The following is a 25,760-nucleotide window of genomic DNA, read 5'->3' as shown; positions in this document are numbered from 1 at the left end:
GAATGTAGAAACTAATTTTCCTTTGAATTTTTAAGAAAAAATAGAAAGTCAAATATGTGGCAAATTTGTCCAGGTAGAGACAGTTCAAAATTATATATTGATCAAATATTTATGGTATGACACATTCCTATTTAAAGGTATAAGCAAAAGCAAGTAAAAGTGAGACAGAAAGTATGTAATTAAAAGCAGCTATGCCACAGTGAGTTTTGGCATCTCTGAAAGGATCCAATGAATAACACTCTTTTTTTCTATCCAAGTGCTGAAGAAACATAAAGTAAAATAACTATCCATTTAAAAAATCTAACATGGGGGCTGGGGTTATGACTCAGTGGCAGAATGCTTGCCTAGCACATGTGAGGTACTGGGTTCAATCCTCAGCACCACATAAAAAATTAAAGGTGTTGTGTCTCTCTACAACTAAAAAATTTATTAAAAAAAAGAAACCTAACATGGGGGCTGGGGATGTAGCTCAGTGGCAGGGTGCTTGCCTAGCATGGGTGAGGCACTGGGTTCGATCCTCAGCACCACATAAAAATAAATAAATAAAATAAAGATATTGTGTCCACCTACAACTAAAAATGTATATTTTAAAAAACCTAATATGTTCCCTTTGTTACAGATAAGACTGATGTTGGATAATGTGGCTGCTATTGGTGGGCAGTTTGCTAATACTGAATTTCATAATTAGATGGGCTTTGCTTCCCAAGCACAGAAGTTATTCAAATGAGATACCTAGAAAAAATTAGGCATACAAGAAACAAGACTAATATACACCATTTGAAGGCAGCCTAACTCCCAAAGAAGGGAAGGAGAAGAGTCTGGGCTATCCATGCCAGCATTTTCTTCCAAAATCCACCAGTCACATATGTGAGCTTCTAGATAAAGAGAATAAGGGGGCGGAAGGAGTCCATAAAGCTATCAGATTTGACTGTCTTTGGAAGGCAGAAAGAAGCATTTCCCTACTCCCATCTCCCTGTTCTGCATTCTATTTCTCATTGGTCTCAACTATTAAGTCTATCATATATGGAGCCTACAACTTTTCCCTTAGGGGTCAGATGGACAAAAAATACAAACAGGTCTGCTGTACCTAATACTGAAAATGGTCCTTTGAGTACTCTGAAAGTCCACTAGCAGGCTGCATAGATTTTTCCCAGAGGCCTCTGGATATGGGTTACGAATAGAAAATTAATATAGTTAACTTCTAAATCATCCCGTGCCCAAGACTAAAAGTTCACTCTTCAGTCTCAGGTGAGAGATGAGAATCTCACCTCAGATTATCACAGCCATATTATCCAATATAATCTATTCAATGTTCTTCAATGAAATCAAGTGACTCTAAAAATTAAATTCCCATATTACAGAGTTGCCTCAAATTTGCTAGTAAACTATTCCCACTATGAAATTCTCAAGAGGAATTTGAAGTTCAAAAATGAAACTCATTTGCAAGTTAAAGTCCACAGATATAAAAATACAAAGGAATTAAAATGAGAATTCAAATTTTTTTGGCCTTGTGAGGTGAAGTTCAAATATATATGCTTCATCCTCCTTAGATTTTAATTCTGAGTCTTGATGGAGTTGGATTCTTTGAAGAGCTGTAACCTAAAGACTATCTCTGACTGGACTAGGCACCAGAAGTTGCATCAATTCAATGTCACATCTCTCAAGAAACTCACTTTTACAAAAAGAAGGTAATAGCAAAGAGGATACTGCCACAACAACAATCCATGTGCATGAAATTTAGAAAACAAACTGTTTTAGACCCCAAAATAGTTATCCCTAACTAAAATTTTACTAGCCCAAATCCAACCCCTGAGGAATCACAAACTGAGGTAGAGATTCAGTGGTTTCAGCTGCAGAAAGGTAGAGAAAACAGTCTGTCTGGGAGCTGTGACCTGTGAACATAAAATGATTTTGGAAAAATCTCTCAGAAATCTGGGGGATGATTTTGGCCAGATTATACTATTATATTGTATGTATGTACAAGTATATAACAACAAATCCCACTATATATATAACTACAATACACCAATAAAATATATGGAAGAAAGATAAGTTTTATGTGATAAATTTATCTTATTTGAAGGAAAAACACCAGTTCATTCTATTTGTTTTTTGCAGAAAATGGCATTTGAGAAATTGTTCCCTTCTTGTAAAGTTCAGGAGTTTTCATTGATAGTAATGCTAGTCCTTAACTTTATATTTGGGTACATTTCTTACCTTTGACTTTTCATTTCTTTTGGCATCTGACTACTGAATTAAATGGTATAATCTCTCGTTTTAAAACAACCAGACTCTCACCGGCTATTTCTGCATTGCCAAAAAATTTTAACTTGCTAAAGAACTAATTACATCTAAGAAACCTGAATCTATGGAGGGAATCCTCCAAGTAGAGCCAATCTGACCATCTACTAGGAATGATTCTGAGGTGAACACATGAGTCTGAGGTGGGATACACCACAATTTCCCCTTGATAACGAGCATGGAATGGACTTTGGAGCAGCAGACAGAATGCTGCTTACCCCAAATCAGCACAAGCTCCTCAGTACACTGACTGGTACACACACAATTTAGTTACAATGTGTTGAAGACACAGTAGATATTACTGTACCTTAGATGGTTACATCCTTGTTTTGGCTTCCCCTTCTGCAATGGACCCCTTGGCCCATCCTTTTTGATTGGCTTATGACCTTCACTTGTGGATCAAGCTGCAGGAGGATTAATGCTAACTTCATCCTTAAGACCAATCTACCACTCAGCTCAGGCCAATCACGTGGCTCCCCTGCCCTTTATGAAGCCTCCTGCTCACATAACTTTGCTGAACTCCTTGCTTCTTGGATTCAAGTCCTCCTCGGGAAGACTTGTTTCTGTGAACAAATAAACTGTCAACAATCTTGCAGACTTGACCAGAACAGTTAAAAGCCAATTGTGACACTGTGTGGCCCATTCAAAAACTCACACTGTTTCATGTATTGTAAGTCGAGGTCCTAAACACACATTCTACCTTAACAGATTTTCCCCTTGTTATTTTATTATCCAAATAAACAGTTTTGCTTATTTCCAAAACTTTAACCCATTGTGATCCTTGAATGGAATCTATTCCTTAAACTTAGGTTAAGAAAATTGATTTCTATTACAGGACACATAGTAAATATTTTAGGATTTGTAGGACAAGTAGAAAAATCAAGGATATTGGATAAGTACTTAGATAATATAAATATTTTAAATATTAAGAACCATTCTTATCTCTGATGTGCATAAAAATAACCTGGATTTGGCCTAGCGCTATGATTTTCTCTCACCTGCCCTAAAACACAATATCCTAAATGATCTAAAATTCCTTTGACATGCTTTTTTAAATACCAATCAGAAAATATACTAAATCTCCCTTTAAAATATTCAGTTATCATTTGTTCTTCTAGATACCCATCATCTATTTCCAATTGCATTATTTCTCCTACTTTAGTCACAGATTTAAATTACAAATAAGACCTTTGTAAATTTAAAGTTCCAACTTCTTTCATCCTTGATACCCTAAACAAAAGCACTCAAAGTGAGAGATGCAACAATGTGGATAGTAAACCCTGCAGTGAGAGATTAGGAATTGCTCTAGCCCTTTATCATGAGAAATATTACTATATGGAAAACTCCTTAATTTAAATAATAGGACATTTTTAAATGGTGAAGATTTAAAATTAAGAGACAAGTGTATAATAATAGAAAAGATCTTTTTAATGTAGGATAGACTTTGATATTTAAATTTTCTCTCTTTGGTCTGAAACACCAGCCCTCAGCCTTAATCTCCATCCATCCAAGAGCTCCCAGGCTTTTTCTGGGGGCTACAATTTTTACCTTGCACACTTTCTTTTCTTCATTGTATACTCTCAGATCTATTTCCTTAAATGTGAAATTGTTAACTCTGACTATAAATTTAGGAGACAGGTGTTTTTTATTGTATTAATGAGGCTAACTCCACTTTTTTGATATTTGCCTGATAACAGTTTCTATGTCCTAACCTTGTTTTTCTCTGGTGTTCTCCCACTTCTGGGCAAACTAATAAGAAAGCCTAGTGCTCCCTCTTTTTTCCTGTTTTTTATTAACATATTAATCATACACATCACTGGGTCCTCTGTGCCATTTCCACTCCTACGCACAATGTGCACCCTTCTTCCACCGTTGCCATCACCGCCCCCTTCCCAGACCCTAGGAATCACTATTCTATTTAGTGGTTGACTTTCTTTTTCATTTTTTTAGTTTCCACATATGAGCCAGAGCTTCCTATTTTAGTACAGGTGGGGAAATTCAAATCACAAAAATCTTTCCCTTCTTGCCACCCCAGTAAAAGCCCAAGCCATTTGCTTCTCTCTTCACTCAAGCTATTTGGGACATGTTTGAGTGCCTGCCTTGCTCCCCAGAAGCCTCACATGTAATAAACCTTTTAAACCTTTTTAATATGTGTGTGATGTCATCATTCTCAACATGGAGCCACCTTTGTATGGTGGCACTGGAACTTAACTTGCTGTCCATATGGCAACAGGAGCTATGCATTAGTTTACTAAAATGCTGGCAGCCCACTCCAAGTCCCCTTGTTCACAGTTCTGTTTATTCATTTTCTAAGTTAGAATTTGACATTTCTTCTGTATTCCTACCTAAAGCTCTATTTGGTTCACTGAGTTCTTGTGGGTTGTTGGTTTGTTTGTTTTTTGGCCAAAGAAAAGTAAACTTCATTAGGTTGAGGTTACATGTTGGACTTGAATGAGTCTGGAGGGGCATACTGTTCCACTGCTCCCCAAATTCCCACAGAACTCTACCAATTCACCCACACCACGACCTCTACCTGTATTTAGACACACAATTCCCACCTTCTAGCTAGAGGCTAATGAACACCATATAATTTACCTATTGCTATAATCATTTTGTCTAGAAGTAGGGGAACTTTAATGTAATTTCACACTATGATCCCACTACATGTTACATCCCCATCGTCATAGGAAATTTTTCATCATTTCTTTTACATCTCATTTGACTCCATGTATTGTATTAGAATACTCATCTCTCACACTTTTCTATCAGGTGACTACAAGGATCATTTACACCTAGCTGGCCCACAATCTTAATCATGCCATAGTGCCTGTGTCTACCAAGCTGCCCAAAATAAATGGTTTAATTGATTGGAAGCAAGGAGAAGCAACTTCGTCCTTTTATTCCTTACTAAACCCATTCCATTGATGATTTATGCTCAATATTCTAGCTTTTCCAGTTTATCTTGAATAATGAATCATAATATTCCCATTCAATTGTCTTATTATTCCAAACTCAGCTCACCTGTTCCAGCCTGCTTCAAGCTCAGAACCCTGAACTGGGAAGAACTGTGAAAAAGACCAAGTTATGCCTCTTTAAAATACACCATTTTGCATAAAGATTCCTTTTAATTGAAAGCAATCAAGAATCAACAGATGAAGAGTGAATTCTCTGCCTTCCTCTAATTTTCCCAAAAGCAGAGAATAAATTTCCCTTTGTGAAGTTACCTCTCCTACTCCATATTTTTTCCCCATACCAGGAAGAGGACAGCAACTCTTATTACCAAAGACAGAATTGATACTGAGCTGAGAAACATAATACTGATGGCATAATACCAAAACAAGAAAAATGACATTGCACAATGAGTGCTTACAGTCCTAGGCCATTTTGTCACATGTGGAGGGCTCAGGTACCCACAACTGAAAGCAAGATACAGAAAAATTTCCCTAATGTTACCCCACATACACACCTCATTCCCTCTGCTACACCTATGATCTATTACTCATCTCTATAATTTTGTCCTGTTGGGAACTGCACAGTATATGCCCTTTTGAGAATGGCTTGTTTTACTCACAGAACTTCCTTGAGATCCACTGAAGTTGTTGTGTTTGTCACTATTTTGTTACATTTCAGTGTTGAGTAGCATCCTATGCTATGAGTATGTCATTGTTAATTTGATTAACAATACATTTATTGAGGAACATTTTAGTTTTTTCCAGTTTGGGATGACTACAAATTAAATTGCTATATCCATTCCTGTACAATTTTTGTATTGACCTAAATTTTTATTTCTTTGTACCCACAAGTGTGATTGTACACAATAGCTCTCACATCTAAGTTATTGGGCTATAACGTGAATTGACGAAAAAAAAATCATTCTCGTGGACTCAAATTCTCAAAAGAAGAACCTTGGATGATATACATTTCTAAGCCAATTAACTATGGCCAAAGGCTAAGACTATATTTAACAAACATGGACATAACTGTATATGTTGGAACAGAGAGGAAGTTTCCAGAAAAGTGGGAATTAAACATAGGGCAGCTCTAAAGATGCTATTATAGCTAACATTAGCAGAGAATGATTTCACAGGTCCAGATATTTTGCTCAATATTATTCATCTCATTTGATGTTCAGAATAATGTTATGAAGTAATTACAAATATTTACCCTTTTTGCAAATTAGAAAATGCATAATCCACAGTGCCAGAGTAGGGACTTGTATCCTTCTGTTTTACTCCAGAGTCTCAGATCTTAATCATCTTGTTACACTACCTGCAAGCAAGGGAGTAAATGATTTAATTTTTATGAATTAAACTAATATATTTTAAAAAGTCACATACACACGTGCACTTACACAGATAAAAAGGAGAAAATGTACCTATGCTTACCATAAGATAAATTTATATAAAGAGCAGTGGCATTCTAAATAGATGCCAATCAATTCTCCCTGGCTTGCACTGGAAGAAATTAGATATTTATTCATTTCATAAATATTTTTCAGTTCCTACAGAGCTACCGCTTCTAAGTTATATAAAAATAAATTGGATATGAATAGGAGAGATGCATCAAACCCATAACTATAATGATGGTGGAGGGTGCCATAATCAGGATAAGGCGCTATGAATGTAGAGTAGGGTAAAATTACCTCGGGAAAGAGATCAGGGAGAGTTTTTATAAAGAAGAGGCATTTTAGTTGAACCATACAGACATAAAGTATAAATATTCATATAGAAATGGTGTTGTGACCATTGCCTCACTTATTTGAGGAAACCTTAAGCACCAGCTACTAAAGTGGAAATTAAAATATGCTTATTTTCCTGCTTTTTTAAAACAGGCTTTCTTTCTTTCTTTTTTTTTTCCAGGGGTGGTGGGGGGGACAGGCTTTTATGTTACAAACAGTTCTTCCAAAAGACTTAAGCACCTGTACAGAGCACCTTCAGATTCCACAGCATAAGGGATTAGAAAGGGAGTACAACAGTTAGATATGATGATGATGATGATGATGATGATGATGATGATGATATATTAATAACAAAGAGGCTGTTCTCCAGAAATTGTGTTTAGATGCCACAGTAATCCAAGCTTCTGTTAACACTAGAAAAAGATGAATGGCTCAGAAACAATATTTTAATCTCCACATAGCTCTTTGTCACAGAATGGAACTTGACTTTAAAGTGTTTCCTAGTTTTTTTTTTTTTCCTATATTCTGTTTTTTTCCTGGATCCTGAATTTTGGATTCATCTTATATGCACTTCCCTGTTTCTTTTCTCCTACTTCTCATTCTTTCTCATGCAGTTCCTATTTCTCTTTTTTCTTCCCCATTCTATTTTTCTCTCTTTTTATCTTCTAACTCATCATAACTCATTATACTGATTCCCTGGGCTGGTGATAAAATAATGATCTACCAGTCTTTGGATCACTACAAAGAATGCAAAGAGACAAAATAAAGCACTTTCTAAAGATCTGAATATACTGCCAAATTCAACTTGAAACGTAACATCAGCTCTATAAAATGTTAATTTAGATGAAAAAGACAAAAGAAAGCTAAAAGTATTTAACTTCCCCCTATATCTCAAAAAAAGCTAAGTTTTATTTTTATATAGCATGAGAATATCTGTTCTATAACAAACCATTATCCTACTGCCTCTAGATACCAATCCTCAGATAAGATTACACAGTGATGATAAATATATAATTTAATCCTAAATTGTATGTTTGTTCTATGCCATTTTCTTAGCATGTGTTCTTGAAGTTAACTACATGTTTTTTTTTTTTTAAATACAAAGAACCTTTGCTAAAGTAAAAGGGCTATTGCAACCATTTTATTCACAGAAAATTTCAAGGCCAATCTTGTTCAAATCAAGTAATCTTAATGGGAGCTATCAGTCAAATGCCATTAGCAAGGTTTTATCTTTTTGTTTTATAATGAAGTATATTATGATTGGTGTTGAACACAGGTAGAAAATTCAGAGTTTAATGTAATTTATTTTAAAAGTGAACTAAAATGTGAAATAATCCAAACAATCAGGGGCTATGGATCCAAATTCCAACATTATCGTTATCTAACTCAGTGGCCTTATCATTGGCTAATTAACCCATTTTAAACATGGCACATCTTTTGCTTTCAGTAGGGGTGAGTGAGAGCAAGGAATGGAGTCTGGGGGAAAAGGGGTCAAGATCACCAAAGTTTTCAAACTACTCACACACCTTCCATGTCTTCCCCATTTCTCAGACACAGACACACATGTCCATTTTGCAGGTGCCCACCTCAGATTCTGACATATGCCCTAAGGCATCTGAATCTCAGACTGAGAGATGAGGAAGAGAAAAGGGGGTGAAAGGGCAGATGGACAGGCATGTGCCAGTTTGCAACACTCCCCCAAGACAGGCTGATAGGCCGTGCCCCTTGTTGTCCTTCCCCAGTGTCAACCACTAAGGTCAATGGTCTTGAAGGTTTTCCTCTCCAATTTCTAATAAGTAATGTCTATGAAGCAAAGAACCTAACACAGTATTTGTTCTACATATTATGGTTATATAAACTTTAAAAGTGAAATTTTTGAATTGCAACAGTTTCTTGGGCTACAAAGAGCTTTTAAAGCTCATTCAAGTTAATTTTTTTTCTTTAAAAACCAATCAACATGTTTTCTCTTCACCACATATATTTGATTTCAGTTCAACACAAATCACCTGCTTAGAGACAGAAGACTAAGGGCCCCATGAGCTGTGTAGTTTTGTGGTTGGTCACTGCACAATTTCAGAAGGCTTTATTCATGTAATACCCCGATTTGCATCTTGCATACCCTGCACATCTGTGTGTGAATTGATAATATTTACATTTTTCCCCTTTTTAAAACTTTTTACTCCATGTTATAAATTTGAGACTTTTTAATTTCATTTAACAAATGTTCATGATGAAAATAACCAAAATATCATAATATGTGAAATGAAAAGTCAAAGTCCTTGGCCAAGCCATTCCCAATTTCTCTTCTCCTGAGTTATGCTTATTTAAAAAATGAGAGCCATCCTCCAAAATTGTGTGTGTATGTATGTGTGTGTGTGTATGTATGTGTGTCTGTGTGTCCACGTGCGTGTGCTCGCTCACGTGTACATATGCATATGTTTTATGTGTGTGTATACATATTTCACAATTTTATGTAATGTGTTATTATGAAAAGAATGTATTGACCACAGAATACTTGAAAACACAGAAAAACCCTAGACCTTACCATTTTATAAGTATAATCTCCTCTTTTTCTTCTAATACACTTATTATACAGATTTATTCTCAATAACTTCAGGAAATAGCTTGATCTTGGCAATTATGATCTGCACTTCTGGCCATTATGGCCAACTGTCCACAAGAACAAATGAATTTGATTGCTGTGAATTTACAGCTCATTCAACAATTACTGAGACTTAGGGTATCCATAATGATTGGAGCGTCCCAGTAAGTCCAATCAACCAGTAAATCATGCCACCCTTGAAAAACAAGGCAAATGAAGGTAAGAGTCAATATCAAAGATATTACTGGGCAATGGCAGAAGGGCTAGCACTTTCAGGTTAGAATAAAGTGATGAAATGCATTTGAGTCCATGTGTCCTATATATTTAGGGAGGGGGAGAGAAAGAGGATCTCCATTTTTTGTGGGGAACAGAGAAAGAGGATTCTCTTTATACTTCTCATGCTTAATAGTTTCATTTGGCTAACCCAATAAAAGAACCTTCATATTGCATTTGCTTTGAAAGCTCCAAATGCAATCTTTTTTGAAATGTCCTAGGGTTGAGCAAACTAGATTTGCTGTGTGGTAGGCATTATTAAAAGCTGTGTTCAAAACAAGGCTTTTGGTTACCTCCTAACTAACTTCTCCTCCCACCAATCTTCACATCTCAGGAAACAGGCTAAGATGCTAACGCCATAAATTTAGTAGTCACCCATGGTTCCTTTTGTTCTCTCATCTACTACTGTTATGGGCAATGACCAAATAGACTCCATTTTACTCTGAGACTCCATATCATGTAAGAAATGCTTCTTGCATGGGAAAGCCCCGCCTCTGAACCCATTAATAGTTACCTAGCACAGCACAATTGGCAACAGAAAATAGCAATTCTTATATAATGTAAAATTCTTCTCTTTGGTTTCCATTTTTCTTGGGCAATGTACCTTGTCAGAGAGATTGATTGTCTAGACATTAGTAACCATTCTCTAACTTGTACTGATTTAGGGTCATTTTGACCCACTTCCCTTCTGTTTGCTTGCTGCTGTGCCAATCTGGAAAGTCCCCTGGGAAATACCAATGTACCCATTACATTGTCTTGCTAACTGCCCAATTCAGCTTCTGTACCTACTTGCTTGCAGCTCCTCAACCTGGATGTGGTTTTTGCAGTTTTTGCCTTTAAATATCCTAAAATGCTCAGGCTCAGGGCTGTTGCAGCCAGTGACTGCCCCCTGCAGGACCATAACTGTAGTGTTGCGGGGCAGGTAGCTCAGAAAACACACCAAGTCTCAGTTTTGTCCAAATGCAAGACACTACATCTCGCCCATCAGCAAATCCTATCAGCTCTTCCTTAAGAATTTATCTAGAATTGTCCACTTTTCTCCATCTACACAAACACCTTTCCTAGCACAATCCAGCATTATCTCCAGCCAGGAAAATCTTCCTAGCTGGCTCCATGTCTCTACACGTACTCATTCCTAACCCATTCTCCACACATTGCCAGAATGTTCTTTTTAAGAATTAAGTAGTGAGTGTTTCTCTCCTTCAAAGAAAAAAAAAATGGTAACTTGCATCTTAAGGTTGAAGTAAGAGATCTTCAAGGATTTAAAGAAACAGATTAAAAACAGGTATATTATGTAGGCTTCAGATGACTATGGAGACATGCTTACTTGAAGAGGCTTCCTGGAGTAATAACTGACTTGTTATTCATACACACCCTGTAGGCAGTTATTCCTATAATGTGATCAGACAATTACAAAAGGTGACATAAAATTTGTCCTTGGCTTGACCTGAAGTGACCATTGTCATCACTTTGGCCCTAGGAGACATTCAGGTCAGCCTTAATTCATGACCAGGGTAGTCATGGATGAGGGAATTGCCTTCTACTCCTTCCTTGAAGGACAAAATAGTCTGTAAAATCACAAATATTTCTCCTATATTTGGATTAATGCCTAGAGCCAAGCATATAAAGTTAACACAGAAGCTTAAAAAAAAGAACCACCTGACTTTCCACAACATACCCTCTCGATTACATGGTTTATTCAGTTGGTTATGTCCAGAGCACTGAAGGGGTGGTTCTAGTCTGTATAGTATGCAGGACTCTTTTTACTAATTGGAGTTCTGCTGTTTTATGAGAAATATGAAATATATTTGGTTCCCCTTTGGTTGGTCAGATTGAACAGACTACCCAACATAAGAAAATTCTGCACAAGTGAGCAGTATGGAAACAAGAAGTGGATATTTGGGGAGATAATTCTCCATGGGTATTTCACATTTATTTACACTGTAAGCAGAGACTGTCGTTTATCTATCTTTTCAAGTACGTTTAAATAGTAAACAGCCTTGGAACATAATACGGTACAATAGTCCAGAGCAAAGAGCTAACAATTTTGAAAGATAAGAGATAATGTTTTTTTCCAGAACAAAAGGCCAGAATGGTTTATTTTCCAGCAGAGTAAAAGTAAAGCCTCTTTTATAAGTTTATTGTTCATAAAATATTTGAGCTTCTCAAACTCAAGTCTTCTCTCATATAAGAAAGTGAAGGTGCACATGTCCATCTGGGCCTATTCAAATTGTAGGACTTAGGGGCAAAGAGAGTGGCACAGATATGCTGATGCTCATGCTGCATGACTTGAATAAGGAACAATGTCGCCTGTCTCTGACCCATGGGCCTCATGTCTTCTTCCAGAAAATTTGGATCTGTAGTATTATATTATCTAGTAGGGCAGAGTCTTAGATCCTTCACATTCTTAGCCTAAAACATTTCTATGATTTCCAGATTGTTCTTAAGAGTAAACTGATTACGATGTTCTCCAAGGCCCATATCGTCTAGTTTCTCCCTACCTCTCCAAATTCCACTCATGGTATGCTTTACAACTTTCTTTACTCTTTTACTGACTCAATAAGATACTCAGAACTGTAGGGCATGATGTAACATGTGAAGCATGTTGCATCAGAAAGGAGGAAACCTAACTTGATGTAGGGCATGCAACATGTGGGGCATGTTGCATCAGAAAAGAGAAAACCTAACTTGCTACCCACTTCCTGGTCCTGGGGCCACATGTGCCCAAGATAGCACCTGGGGATCAGCCAGAAGGCATTGCCTAGGTTGTGACAAAAAATCAGACCACCTCTAGGATAGGCTCAGAACCCTTGTGTCTCCTATTACTGCCTGTAGGATGGGTGTACACGTGAACTCTCCCCACCCTGCTGACCTTTATCCTGATTGGCTCCTGTACATTATATTAGCTGTGTGTGTTTTTTCAATACACTGAGATCCTGCTTTGACTGGTCTCCTTGAAGTCTCTGATTGTCCTCTGGTGGGGGAGGGCTGGGTGCGGGCGGTCAGTCGGCCTTTCCTTTCTTGGTTCATCCTGGTCGGGGCGTGCTCTCCCTATCTCTCCCGCAGGTCAAGAGGGAACGGGAGCTAAAAACCCCAACAAGAATGTCCCCTACCTAGATATGAAAAAATTATGTATATTGGTATGTACAGGCTGGGGAAATTTATAAATACAATTCAATAAACTTATATTACATTTTACTTAAGTAGGGCGATATAGTTGTCTTTGCAGATGTGTGGCCTAGCATTGTGATATTATGCAACACTGACTGTACCTTAATATTATAGTTTCAGAACGTATATACTACCACAATGACCTCAAAAATATCAACTTTAGATGAAAATATTTCCACTGGAGGTAACTGATATATATATATATATATATATATATATATATATATATATATATATATATATATATATTTACTTCAACACTACTAATAAAGTATGCTCACAATATATCTTGTAGGAAAACTGTAGCCAAATTCTTTTATTTCAATAGATTCATGAATATATCTTTAGCAGGATAAATATTTAAGAAGGGACTATCATTTGTTCCCATCTGTCTTTTCAAGAATAGTAAGTAACCTTGCAACATAAAAAAAAAAGAATTACAATTCAGAGCAAAGTGCTCTGTTTTCCAATAGTACAAACTTGTGGTGGTACTGGAGAATAACTTGATTCAGTGGTTTCTGAGGCTATTTGAGGTCTGTTTGAACACTCTAAGCTCAGGCTTTGGCCCTCTGGAGATAGAAGACACGTGACTCTTTGTTATGGGACAGTAAAAGAAGAGGAACAGGAGAATTAAGTTGCCTTTATTCCTTACACAAAGTAATAATTAATCTTATATTCCTCTTATCTCTTTCAGCTTCTAACTAGGCAGTAACCTTCCCATAAAAACTTGCCTAGACAATAAGAAGTGTTTAGAAGAAACAAGTGTTTTACAAGATCCCCAGCTTTCTTCCCCTCAAAATAAGTAATCACTTTGATCTTGCATCCGTTTATTGCTAAGAGTTTTATTACCGCAAACAACTGGTTATGAAATTCTGCAGAGAAAAAAAAATCACTCTGTCTGCCTGTGCATTTGATGTCCCTCCCACTACAGCCACCATACACTTAAGACACACCTTTTAGCCTTCTTAGAATCACAGGACCTGAAGGGCCTTGAAGAGTGCCCATGAAACTCATACATCTGCATTTTAGGTCACAATGTGCTTATGAATCCCTGAATAAATGAGAATCGAGCATATTGCTTAAAGTGCAGAGGGCTCATTTCTTGAATTTGTAACACTCTTGTCACCAAGTACAATGCTTCAAACCCAGAAGTTGTTCAGTATTCTTGAAGAGCTATTGTCAGTGATTGTCATAAATGCCTATTTCCCTACTGTCTGCTTTTCTACTCTACTAAATCCAAAGAAATCACTTTTAATAGCTATCAAATCAATTCTTACTCATCATGTGTTATTATTATTCTCCTATTGCAATAATGGAAACTGAGGATGAAAGATCAAGAGATTTTTAAGCTCACATTCATAGTAAGTGATAGATCTAGGACATGAGTCCAAGTTCTCCTATAACAGTTTGTGACTTCCCACTAGAGTTTGACAGTTTGGCTGTGTGTGTGTGTGTGTGTGTGTGTGTGTGTGTGTGTGTAAAGACAGAAAGAGAGAAGGTGATTTTGATTTGAAAACCACCCTAAATAAATTTTGACAAATAGAAATAGAAAATTCAGTTTACAGTAGCAAAAGTATTACTGTCAAGAAGCACAATAAGAGACAGCTTTAATAAATTAAGTCATAGTTAGGCACAGTAATGCATGCCTATAATCTGAGTAGCTTGGGAGGCTGAGGCAGGAAGATTGTGAGTTCAAAACCAGCCTCAGCAACTTAGTGAGGTACTAAACAACTCAGTGAAACCCTATCTCTAAATAAAATTTTAAAAAAGGGATGAGGATGTGGCTCAGTGGTTAAGTGCCCTAGCATTAATCCCTGGGACCCCCAAAAAAATCAAAATCAAAAAAATAAAAATAAAGTAAATTAAGTCTTATAGCTTAATACTCCTTTTAAAAAGAAATATGCTATTTTATGAAAAACACTGGAAGAATTGCAGTTTTCAAAATTAGAGTGAAAGGAACTTATGCATGCATTGATGTTATGCACAAAATTGATCTAAAAATCAGTACAATTTCTTACAGTCATCTGTACCAGTATTGTTCTTTTTAATAGCTAAATGCCTCAGTTCTAATTTCAAATCAGGGATACTAGTAGCCATGGAAAACTACAAACATTGGTCCATGTCAGTCAGGGAGTTTCCTGAGATTATTTCAAAACCAATATCAGTGTGTTTTAATTAGTGTTTCATCACTGTAGCCAAAAGACCTGACATGAACAATGTAGAGAATGTAAAGTTTATTTGGGATTCACAGTTTCAGAGATCTCAATCCATAGATGGCTGACTTTGTTGCTCTGGGCTTGAGGTGAGGAAGAACATCATGGCAGAAGTTGTGCGGAGGAGGATAGCAGCTCTAGACATGGCCACCGGGAAGCAGGGAGAAAGAGTTCACTCACTGCGGACAAAGGGGCCCCAAAGACATGCCCCTAGTGAGTTATCTCCTGTAGCCATATCCTACAGTTATCACCTAGTTAATCCATATCAGTAGATTAAGCCACTGATTAGGGCACACCTCTCATAACCTAATCAATTCACCTCTGAACATTCTCACATTGTCTTATATATGCTATTTTGGGGGACACCACATATCCAAATCATAAGACAGGATGAATTGTAGGAAATTTCTGATATTCAACCAACTGTATTGTGGTTATCCAAAATGGAATTTCCTGCTGAAGCTGGTGATGGAGCAGCTCCGTATTTAAAATATAATTATAAAGAAGTGACAGGTTTAATTCTGAATTTAATAAGGGGCCCTAGAGACCAAAAGTAGCAGTACTACTGCATCACACTAACTTTTTAAAAATAAAACATTCTTTAAGTTTATAAATAGCATATTTTTTCATTTATGGCATAACCCTTTATAATTCCTTTGCCCCATTTAAAAAATTCCCACAGTAAAGTGATAAACTATAATTAGAGCTATTAGAAAGTTCCTTAGTGGGGGGGGAGACCTCTAATAAAAGACATTTTAGTTTTGTAAATAGTGAGAAAAAGTTCCTTTCTTTGAAAATCAGTAATTTCTTGAAAATTTGACAGAATTCTATGAAAATTTTATTGCTTTTTAAAAATCTTACTTTTCTTCCACCTCCCCCCAGAAAAGTAGGTTAGCTGTTTCTTTCTCCTACTGAAAATAGTTTATTTCCTAGTTTAAACTATAATATTATGACTAGTTTTAAATTTTTAATCACCTAGGTCACCAAACATTGCAATTCTTTTACTCATAGAGAACAAGAAAGTAGGTACAGAAAATTCTCTAAAAGTGTAATGACTTCGTGATAATTGAAGTCATTTCCTCCTTTGCATGAAAGCCTTTTCCTTTCTCTTATTTTCAAGGATTTTTCAACTAATAGTAAAAAAAATGTGTTTTCTTAATACAGAAACATTTATATTGCATCAAACTGTACTTACTAAATGGATTATGTTTACAAGGCACTAGGTGATTTGTAGTTTTGCTATTAGTAAAATTTTTCCAAAGCACCATTCATTTCTTCCTTCAGTGAACAGTAAAAAGCACCTGAAAATGTCTGTATCAGTTGAGTTCTCCAGAGAAACAGGGCCAATAGAGAATCTGAACATTCACACATGTCACTCAGGATAGAGACATAGGCTTTAAGGTTCATGCATTTGGGGGAATGGCAGATCTGAAATCTATAGGGTACGATATTCAGGCTAGAACTGACACTGGGTTTTTTGGGTTTTTTGTTTGTTTGTTTTTGAGGCAGAGTTCCTTCTTCTCCAGGACAGCTCAGTTTTTACTCCACAGGTCACAAATGATTAAAGGAATCCAAACTATAATATCAAGAGTAATCAAAGATTAAAACCATCAAAGGTGGTTAGCATTTTTTTTCTCCTTTAACATGTATACTCATTGTGTTGGGATGCTTCACACTCCTCTCTTGAATATATATGTTTTAAAGATTATATATAATTGTTTTGAGTAGTCACCCTGCTGTTCTGTAGAACATTAGAATTTACTTCTCTCATTGAACTGTATTTTGGTACCTGTTCCTCAACCTTGATGATAGGTGTTAACTATATCTACCAACTTCTTCAGAGCAATACTTAGTGTTTGATCAGAAAAATGATGTTATAGCCAGCCAAGTACACCTAAAATTTACCATTATAATCCTTTATTAATTTTATAAATTCCTGGCTCTACCACTAACTTGCCGTGTGATTTTACATAAGGTATTTAACCTCTCTGTGCCTAATACTGGGGAAATTAAACAATGTTGACAACAAAGATTCCTCCATACCAGAAAAAAAAAAGAAGATAGGGAGAGAGCCTTGGTGAATATACCATACAGATTTACACATGTGTAAAAGAAGCACAAAGATTGCACACAAATATAATAGAAAAGCAGAAAAGAAAATAATTAAATCTCTTTTGTCACTTTGAGAGACAAGTGGACTCACTTTATGACTGCCTCCTGTATACGTCACAATGGAATTCTTAGTTAATATTGGAGGGATGTGTTTACAATTCCAAGGGTCAGGAGGCCCAAACCAAATCTTTTAAAAAAAGAAATAATAATAAGTCTGGCCTCTTATGGAGCCTACCACTTCATGAATAGACACCCTAAGAAGTCATGGTGAAAGGCAATTGGCTCCCCCTCTTTATTAATCAAATGAATCTTATCCAAAGGAATATCAAAGATATACTTGAGAATTATACTTACTGCCGCTCTGTTTACAGCAGTCAAGATAGGGATGTCCAGTGATGGAACAGATAAAGCAAATGTGATATATACACACGCACACACGTATACATACACACACATATACTCATACACAAACACACACACACCATGGAATTTTATGCAGATATAAAAAAAGAATGAAATCCTGCTATTTGTAGCTACTTGAATGGAAGTGTTAAATGAAATAAGCCAGGCACATAAAAACAAATAACATGTTCTCATTCATATGTAGAAGCTAAAAATGTTTTCCTCATAGAAGTAGAAAGTAAAACCGTGGTCACTAGAGAACAGAAAGGTGAGGGGGATAGAGAAAGGTTGAGGAACAGGTACCAAAATACAGTTAAATGACAGAAGTAAGTTCTAATGTTCTACAGCACAGCAGGGTGACTATAGCTCACAACAATTCATATATATCTTTAAAATATATATATATATATATATATATATATATATATATACACACACACACACACACACAAGAGAGGAGTGTGAAGCATCCCAACACAATGAGTATACATTTTAAAGGAGAAAGAAATGCTAACCACCCTGATTTAATCACTGCACATTGTGTACATGTGTTGAATTATCACACCACATCCCATAAATACATACAATTATTATGTGTCAACTCAGATAAAACAAAATGTAAAACAAAAAAATCATGATAATCTTATATGTTTGCTCTATAAAATGGTAAAATATGAGAAGTATAAAAACATAATAAGTTGTACAAAGGATGAATTAATTTAAGGGAAGAACTCAAAACCATGGCCCAGACCAGACCTGCTCTAAAGACAGGCATTGTTACTACAATTACCTTGTACTTTGTACTCGGCTGTATTAGTTCTGTCCTGGTTCCTTGACTTGAGAAAAAATGCTGATCTATAAAATCTGAGCATTTATTATCACTTACCTAGACTTTTTCCATTGTCTCTTTTATGTCCCCAACTTGCATTTCTTCCTTTAAGTCCACCCTCCATACAGTTACCTGCTGGAGCTCCCTACAGCCCTTATCTGGCCAAACTGCCTGTATCTATTGCCCACCACATCACCCACTCTTTCCTTTACAACCCTCCAATGCTTCATCAACCATCAATTTCAATAAATCTGATTTTCTTAGCAGGACCAAAATACCCTTTAATTGGATCTAGCCTTCTGATGGAGTCACAACCCCAAGCTCCCCTCATCTCTGCCTTTATTAATCATTGGTACTGAACACACTGTTAAAGCTGATACCTCCATATGTCGGTGCTGCAGTTCCCTTTGCCTGGAATATCCCACTCTCCTCTCTTGCCCTGTATACTCTGGCCCCTGTTTGCCTGATCAATTCTATCTCAACCAATGTGTTCCCCCCAATCAACACTTCCAGCTACATTTGACATTTTGGAGTTTCTGGGGCTTAAGCCTTTGACTACACCATTCTTTCTATTCCAAGACTCTTCTTATCCACCCACATTTTATGCTAACTCTGTCTTAAATATTACTTTCTCTTGTGGCTTTTAACTTTGTAATCAAAATTTTATAGTTTGTTGCCTCTTATTATAACCAATCTTTTCAGCTGAACATATATTCTAAGGTGAAATTATATATTTATTTTTGTGATTGTTTTCAATATACAGCTTCCTTACTCATTCTAGTAGTTTCTACTAAGCTCTATGAAGGAAAGGGCAATATATTGTATGCTTCTGTTATGGTTTGGATATGAGGTGTCCTCCAAAAGCTCATATGTGAGACAATATAAGAATGTTCAGAGGTGAAATGATGAATAAGAGAGTGATAACCTAATTGTTAGATTAATCTACTGATATTGATTAACTAGGTAATAACTGTAGGAAGGTAGAGTTTGGTTGGAAATCCTTGAAGGTTTGCCTTTGGGGTTTATATTTTGTCCCTGTTAGCAGAGCTCTGATTCCTATGTGTCACGTCCTGAGCTGCTTTCTTCTGACAGGTGCTCTGCCATGAAGTTCTGCATGACCTCTGCCCCAGAGCAATGGAGTTTGCCAACCATGCACTGAACCTCTGAAACCATGAGCCAAAATAAGCTTTTCCTCTTCTACGTTTTTCTTGCTGGGTATTTTGGTCACAGCAACACAAAGTGAACTAAAACAGTTTCCCACCAAATGCCCAGTAGCTAAAGAGAATGTCTGACATGCAGAAGGTCCTGCCAGAGTATTTCTAGTTGAATGAATAAATATATGAAGAATGAGATAGAATTACTCTTATTAGCTCAATGTAGTAAACTTAGCCAATATCCATCTCTATTTCTCTATTTCTTCCTTTTTTTCTTTTATCTTCCTTCTACCTAGGATATGGCATCTTTGAGGATATTGGCAGATAAAATTAGCAGGATCCTGTCTGGATTCAAGATGGCGGGCTAGTGGGAGGCTGCATTCTGTTTCACTCCAGGACCTGGGATTCAACTAGTGGGAATATCGTTTCTCTGCAAGTGATTAGAGGACCCCTGACAGCTGTTCCCACACAGGAAACACGGCCACTGTGCTGCACAGGTCTCCAGGCCTCAGCATCAGGGCAGGCCACTTGTCCACACAGGACCTCTGTGTGCCTAAGTAGGACCACTGACATTTGCACCCATGCAGAACTCCTGGCTGCTCACTTGCGCAGGAACTCCAACCAACACTTCCGTGTGGACCCCCATCTACCAATGTGGGGCTCCCTCAGTTGCCTCCATCTTGGGACACTGCAACCACTGCGATAGTCCCCTATACACAGTAGCCTGCACCTGAGGAAACCACACTGGATCCAGAGACAGCTGCTAGCCACAATTCTGCATGCCACAGAGCTGCATCTCTGAACACACCACTCAATGCCATGGCCCAGCCCCACCTGACCCGACATCCCATCACTGAAAGCAGCTGCCTCCATCTTGGGACACCTTTGTCGCCATCCTTAGTTGGAGTAACTCCCAGCTTGGAACACTGGCTAGGGCTTAGAAGCACTATCAAGGTACCAAAAATTCCCACCCCCCCCCTTCTCCCCACAACCACTAACCCAGCAGAGTGCTTGCAGTTACACAGCCTATCCATAGCTTGCAAAACCAGGTACTGAACTGCCCAATATAAAACAGCTCTCACTGACAGGTGTTCAGCCCCCAGGGTGCAGCCCACAAGACCTCTGGAGAGAAAGGTTCCTGATTGGGAAGTAGAAATGGAGGGGGTGATTGAGATACAGTTTAGAGACTAAGTTAGAGACCAGGAATTGAGAGGTCTACAGGCAATACAAGGAGATAAGACCAGGCACCCACATCACACAAGTGAGCCCCACAGGAGATCCTTGGGGTGCAATCTCCCATTGAGGACCGGCAAGTTCTAAACCCCACCTCCAGGTGCCCTGCACACAAGACCAACCCTCCCACCCTAATAACCCTCACCATCCTGAGGATGGAGATACCAACAAACAACAGACAAGCCCAGCTATTGAATGCAAAGGGAAACTGGAATGATACTGATCTCCAACAAAAATAATCCTTGTATCTTCCTTCGAGATTTTTCTTCCTCTCTCTCTCTTTTCCTGCTTTTATATCCCCAAGGTTTGTGAAACCAAGTACTTTTCATGAATTAGGCTACTGAGGACTGGAATGTCTGAATAGTATATTATAGATGTGTAGTATATTCTTTTATCTCCTATTTTTACATTTTTTATGTCTCTTAATATTTATGTTTGTTTTTTTGTACTCTATTGTCTTCCCACTTACTTGTCTCCCCCCAAATCACTTTCTCTCTATTCTCCTGCTACTAACCAACTTCTTTAGATTTCTCTTTCTTTTTTTTTTAATCAGTTTGTTAATGCTGTATGGTATAGTTTTTTTTTTTTAATTTTTTATTGTTGGTTGTTCAAAACATTACATAGTTCTTGAAATATCATATTTCACACTTTGATTCAAGTGTAGATTCCTCTTTCATGCTTCCTAAGATCTAATAACTCTATAGCCTCACCTCCTACCCCCTCAACATCTCACCCTACACCTCACCCCTTGTTCTTTGTCCACCATCAGAAACTGTAGACTCTTTTTGCAAACCTACTGTTTATATTGTAGATAATAATTGAACTCACCATTTCTGTATATTGTGACAAACTGGTTTAATATCTGCTATTAAATGTCTTAATAGCAGATATTTGGTTTAAGGTTGTATATTGTTAGTATTGGGATCTGTTCACATTGTTCTCCCCCTTAAAGGAGAGGTATTGGGAACCTGCAGGGACATGATAAGCCTATAGGGTAAAAACTGTGATGCCTCAGTTATGCAGTGCTAGAAGAGAAGAAACACAAACAACATGAAAAACAAGGGAAGAAAGTGCCCAAAACAAACAAAGATATTACATTATTAGAATCCATGGCCAGCACAACAGAAGAAATATCAGAGAAGGAGTTCAGGATGTATATAATTAAAATGTTCTGTGAATTTAAGAATGATAGAGCAAATTCAGGCAGCAAAAGATCATTTAGACAAAGAGCTACATAAGCAAATATAGGAAGCAAAAGATTTCTTCAATAAGGAGATAGAGGTTCTGGGGAAAAAAAACAAACAGAAATACTTGAAATGAAAGAAACAATAAACCAAATTAAAAGATCAATAGAAAGCATCACCAACAGATTAGATCACTTGGAAGACAGGACCTCAGACAATGAAGACAAAATATATAATCTTGAAAAGAATGTTGACCACACAGTGAAGATGGTAACAAACCATGAGCAGAACATTCAGGAATTATGGGATAACATAAAAAGACCAAATTTGAAAATCATTAGGTTACAGGAAGGCATAGAGTTCCAAACCAAAGGAATGAAACAATTCAATGAAACAATATCAGAAATTTTTCCAAACATGAAGAATGAATTGGAAAATCAAATACAAGAGGCTTACAGGACACCGAATGTACAAAATCACAACAGATCCACACCAAGGCACATTATAATAAAAATGCCTAACAAACAGAATAAGGAGATAATTTTAAAAAGAGCAGTATCTGGGGCTGGGGGTCTGGCTCAGTAGTCAAGCATGTGCCTAGCATGTGTGAGGAACTGGGTTCGATCCCTGGCACCACATAAAAATAAAATAAAAGTATTGTGTCCACCTATAATTAATATGTATATTTTTTTCAAAAAAAAAAGAGCAGTATCCTTAGCACTTGATGATACTATGGAGCTATCATGTGATGCCTAGTCTTGGGAAAATTAAGGGAAAGCCACACATATGGTAGTACAGAGTCCAAGTGTACATTCAAAACAATTTAGTCTAATCCTGCCTTTTTATAAATGAAGAAAATTGGATACAGAGAGGTTGCTTAGTGAAGGTTCTAAGAAGTAGATATAGGATTATCATTCAATTCCTGATTCTCAGGTCAGTATTCAGTTATCGCTTCTCTCAGAGTATATAGTTTTTTGCTTGGGTTTTTTTTTCTTATGTTGAAGTGTTGGAATTTCTGCCTTGCATTTTCCTGGAATATGACATAAAGGAGAGAACCATCTTGTTAATAAAGGGAGCAGGCATTTATGAAGAGAAATATAGAGTGCCTCCACATAAGGAAGGGGACATAAGGGAGGTTTACAGTGGTCTTACAATTATATGAGGAAAAAAAATATGTTGGATGTTTTATATAATCAAGAGCATCTTGAAATTCTACATGTGTGCATGTACACACACACATATACAAACTCACATGATTGTTTCGTGGCCTAAAATAATATACAGAACATTTTCTTGTTTAGTTTGTTTGTTCTGTTTAATTGTTTGTTTTGGTACTGGAGATTGAACCCAGGGGCACTTTTCCATAGAGCTATATCCCCAGTCCTTTCTAAATTTCCCAGTCTAGCCTTGAACTTGGGATCCTCCTGCTTTCTGAGTCATTGGGATTACAGGCATATGCCACAACTCCTGGGAAAAATGTCTTCTTAATAAATACTGTTGAATAAACAAACATTTTTAGCCTATCATGAATGCACAGGAAAATAACATATAGTTCCTATATTGACAAAGAATGTATCATCTTCATTTTCCTTTTTCTAAATTTCTAATCTACATCTATGTGATTTCCGAAAATACTGTACTTCCTTACTGTTAGGTAAGGAAAGCAGACACTACTCTAGGTATTTTAGACTTCCAATGTATTTTTAAAAATTTGTGAGGAATGTGGGGTACAGGAGTAACAAGTGTGTCCTACAGAAATCGGGAATTTTAGGAGGCTACTAACACCATTGTATGGCGACAAGTGCATGGAGTACTGCATGCATGGCTTACGTTAAGGGTGTCTGAGTGGCAAACTACTCCCCTGTGCTGGGCATGAGCTTCAAATCACTTACCCTGTAGGCACAGCCCTGGGTGTGAGGCTGTGTCAGGGCGTGAGGCTGCGTGTTGCAGTCCCTGGGTTTGCTCCATAGTCCGCTCCTTGATTAGTTGCTGCAAAGACAGTTGGCCAGAAATTGTATTGGTAGCTACCTATAATCTGCTTAGCTACTGCCTGAAAAAAAAAAAAAAAAATATATATATATATATATATATATATATACATACATACATATACATATACACACATACACATAGTAACTGTGCAATAAAATCAGACCTGCTTCCTACTTGGTCTCCGGAGGTCTTGATTAGAGACTCCATGGCCACACTCTCCTCTACTCTGTTCCATGGACCTCCTCACTGGACGAGAGAGTGACGACCCAGCATTGCAGGAACCTGCACTGATGTGACCACCTCTGGCTTGCAGTCTGTTTTTATCTTCAACTTCTGCAGGCCCATTCTGCAGGAGCCCTAATCAGCTGCTTCCACAGCTTCCAATACCCAAGAACTTCCAGCTCCTTTGCACAGCACAGTCTAGACAGAATACCTTCCTTTGGTAGAACCTATATTTGTACTCTGCTAGCAATGGAATTAGGTTCCAACCTCTGTGGAGATCATAAGTAGCCATCTGCACTGCAGAAATTTTGAGGTATATAATGCTAAGAAAAATTGACATAGTCCCAACATATTATTATGAAAAACTCGTTCCATATAGTAAAAAGAGAAAATTATAAAAACAATAAAATCAAAGGTATATACAAGAAAATGTACATATTTTATATTTTAGCATCATTTTAAATCCTCTAAATGATTCATTTATTCCTTATAAAGCCTAAATGTGATAAAATACTATGCCCATTTCCATTTTACAGATGATAAACTTGAAGTATAGAGTGGTTAAGTGAAATGTGCCCAAGTTTACAGACCCAGTAATTAGCAGAGCTTGGATTTCAACCCAGGCAGTTTGACTCAAGTCCTGCCTTTAGCATGTTATGCCACCTGTGCTTCTGTTATACAATTCTAGGACAGAGGATTAAGATGCTATGAAAGCACATGAAGAAGGTCTCTAACATCCAGACGACTTCAGGCAAGCCTTACAGAGTAAAGTGCTATCTGTGTGGAGGCCTTAAGAATAAGTAGAGGTTAGCCAGGTGAAGGGGAGGGGGTGGCACTGCTGAATGATGGGCTAGTATGCAGGTTTGTCTATGCATACAAAGGTAAGCACAGCTAGTGGGGCTGGGGCTGGAGCAGAGCATGCAGAGGGAAATGGCAATAGATGAGCCTATAGAGGAACCTGGGTTCTCTTTCCATGAACCAGGAATTGCGCTAAGTACTTAACATATTCTCTAACAAAGAATGGGGACATAGAGATGGCAGGCAAGAGAATATCCTAATGAAATCCACCCTCAAACAACTATTCTCTACACTCATACATTATAGGTGGGACTGCAAACTGGTATAACCACTCTGGAAAGCAGTATGAGGACTCTGCAAAAAATTAGGAATGGAACTACCATTGACCCACTCCTCAGTACATAAAGAATTTAAAATCAGCATATTACAGTGAGGCAGCCTCATCACTGTTTATAGCATAACAGTTCACAATAGCTAATCTATGCAGCCAACTTAGATGCCCTGCAACAAATGAATGGATAAAGAAATTGTGGTATATATTTACAGTGGACTATTACTCAGCCATAAAGAAGAATGGCTTTATGACATTTGCTAGT

General features: G+C 37.2%; 1 long non-coding RNA gene across 3 annotated transcripts in view; it reads right to left on the bottom strand.

Moving 5' to 3' along the window:
• The window catches only part of LOC131423866 (uncharacterized), a 169,870-nt gene that overhangs the window by 138,161 nt on the left and 5,949 nt on the right, over window positions 1-25,760 (bottom strand). For all 3 annotated transcript variants that reach the window (XR_009225973.1, XR_009225972.1, XR_009225974.1), the window contains exon 2: window positions 6,466-6,570. This is a non-coding gene — a long non-coding RNA (uncharacterized LOC131423866). The remainder of the gene's footprint in view (window positions 1-6,465; window positions 6,571-25,760) is intronic.

Source organism: Marmota monax, unplaced genomic scaffold, assembly GCF_021218885.2.
Source record: "Marmota monax isolate L192 unplaced genomic scaffold, Marmota_monax_Labrador192_F-V1.1 WCK01_AAM20220418_F8-fsc00012, whole genome shotgun sequence".
Lineage (NCBI taxonomy): Eukaryota > Metazoa > Chordata > Mammalia > Rodentia > Sciuridae > Marmota > Marmota monax.
This window is presented reverse-complemented; position numbering and strand designations above follow the sequence as displayed.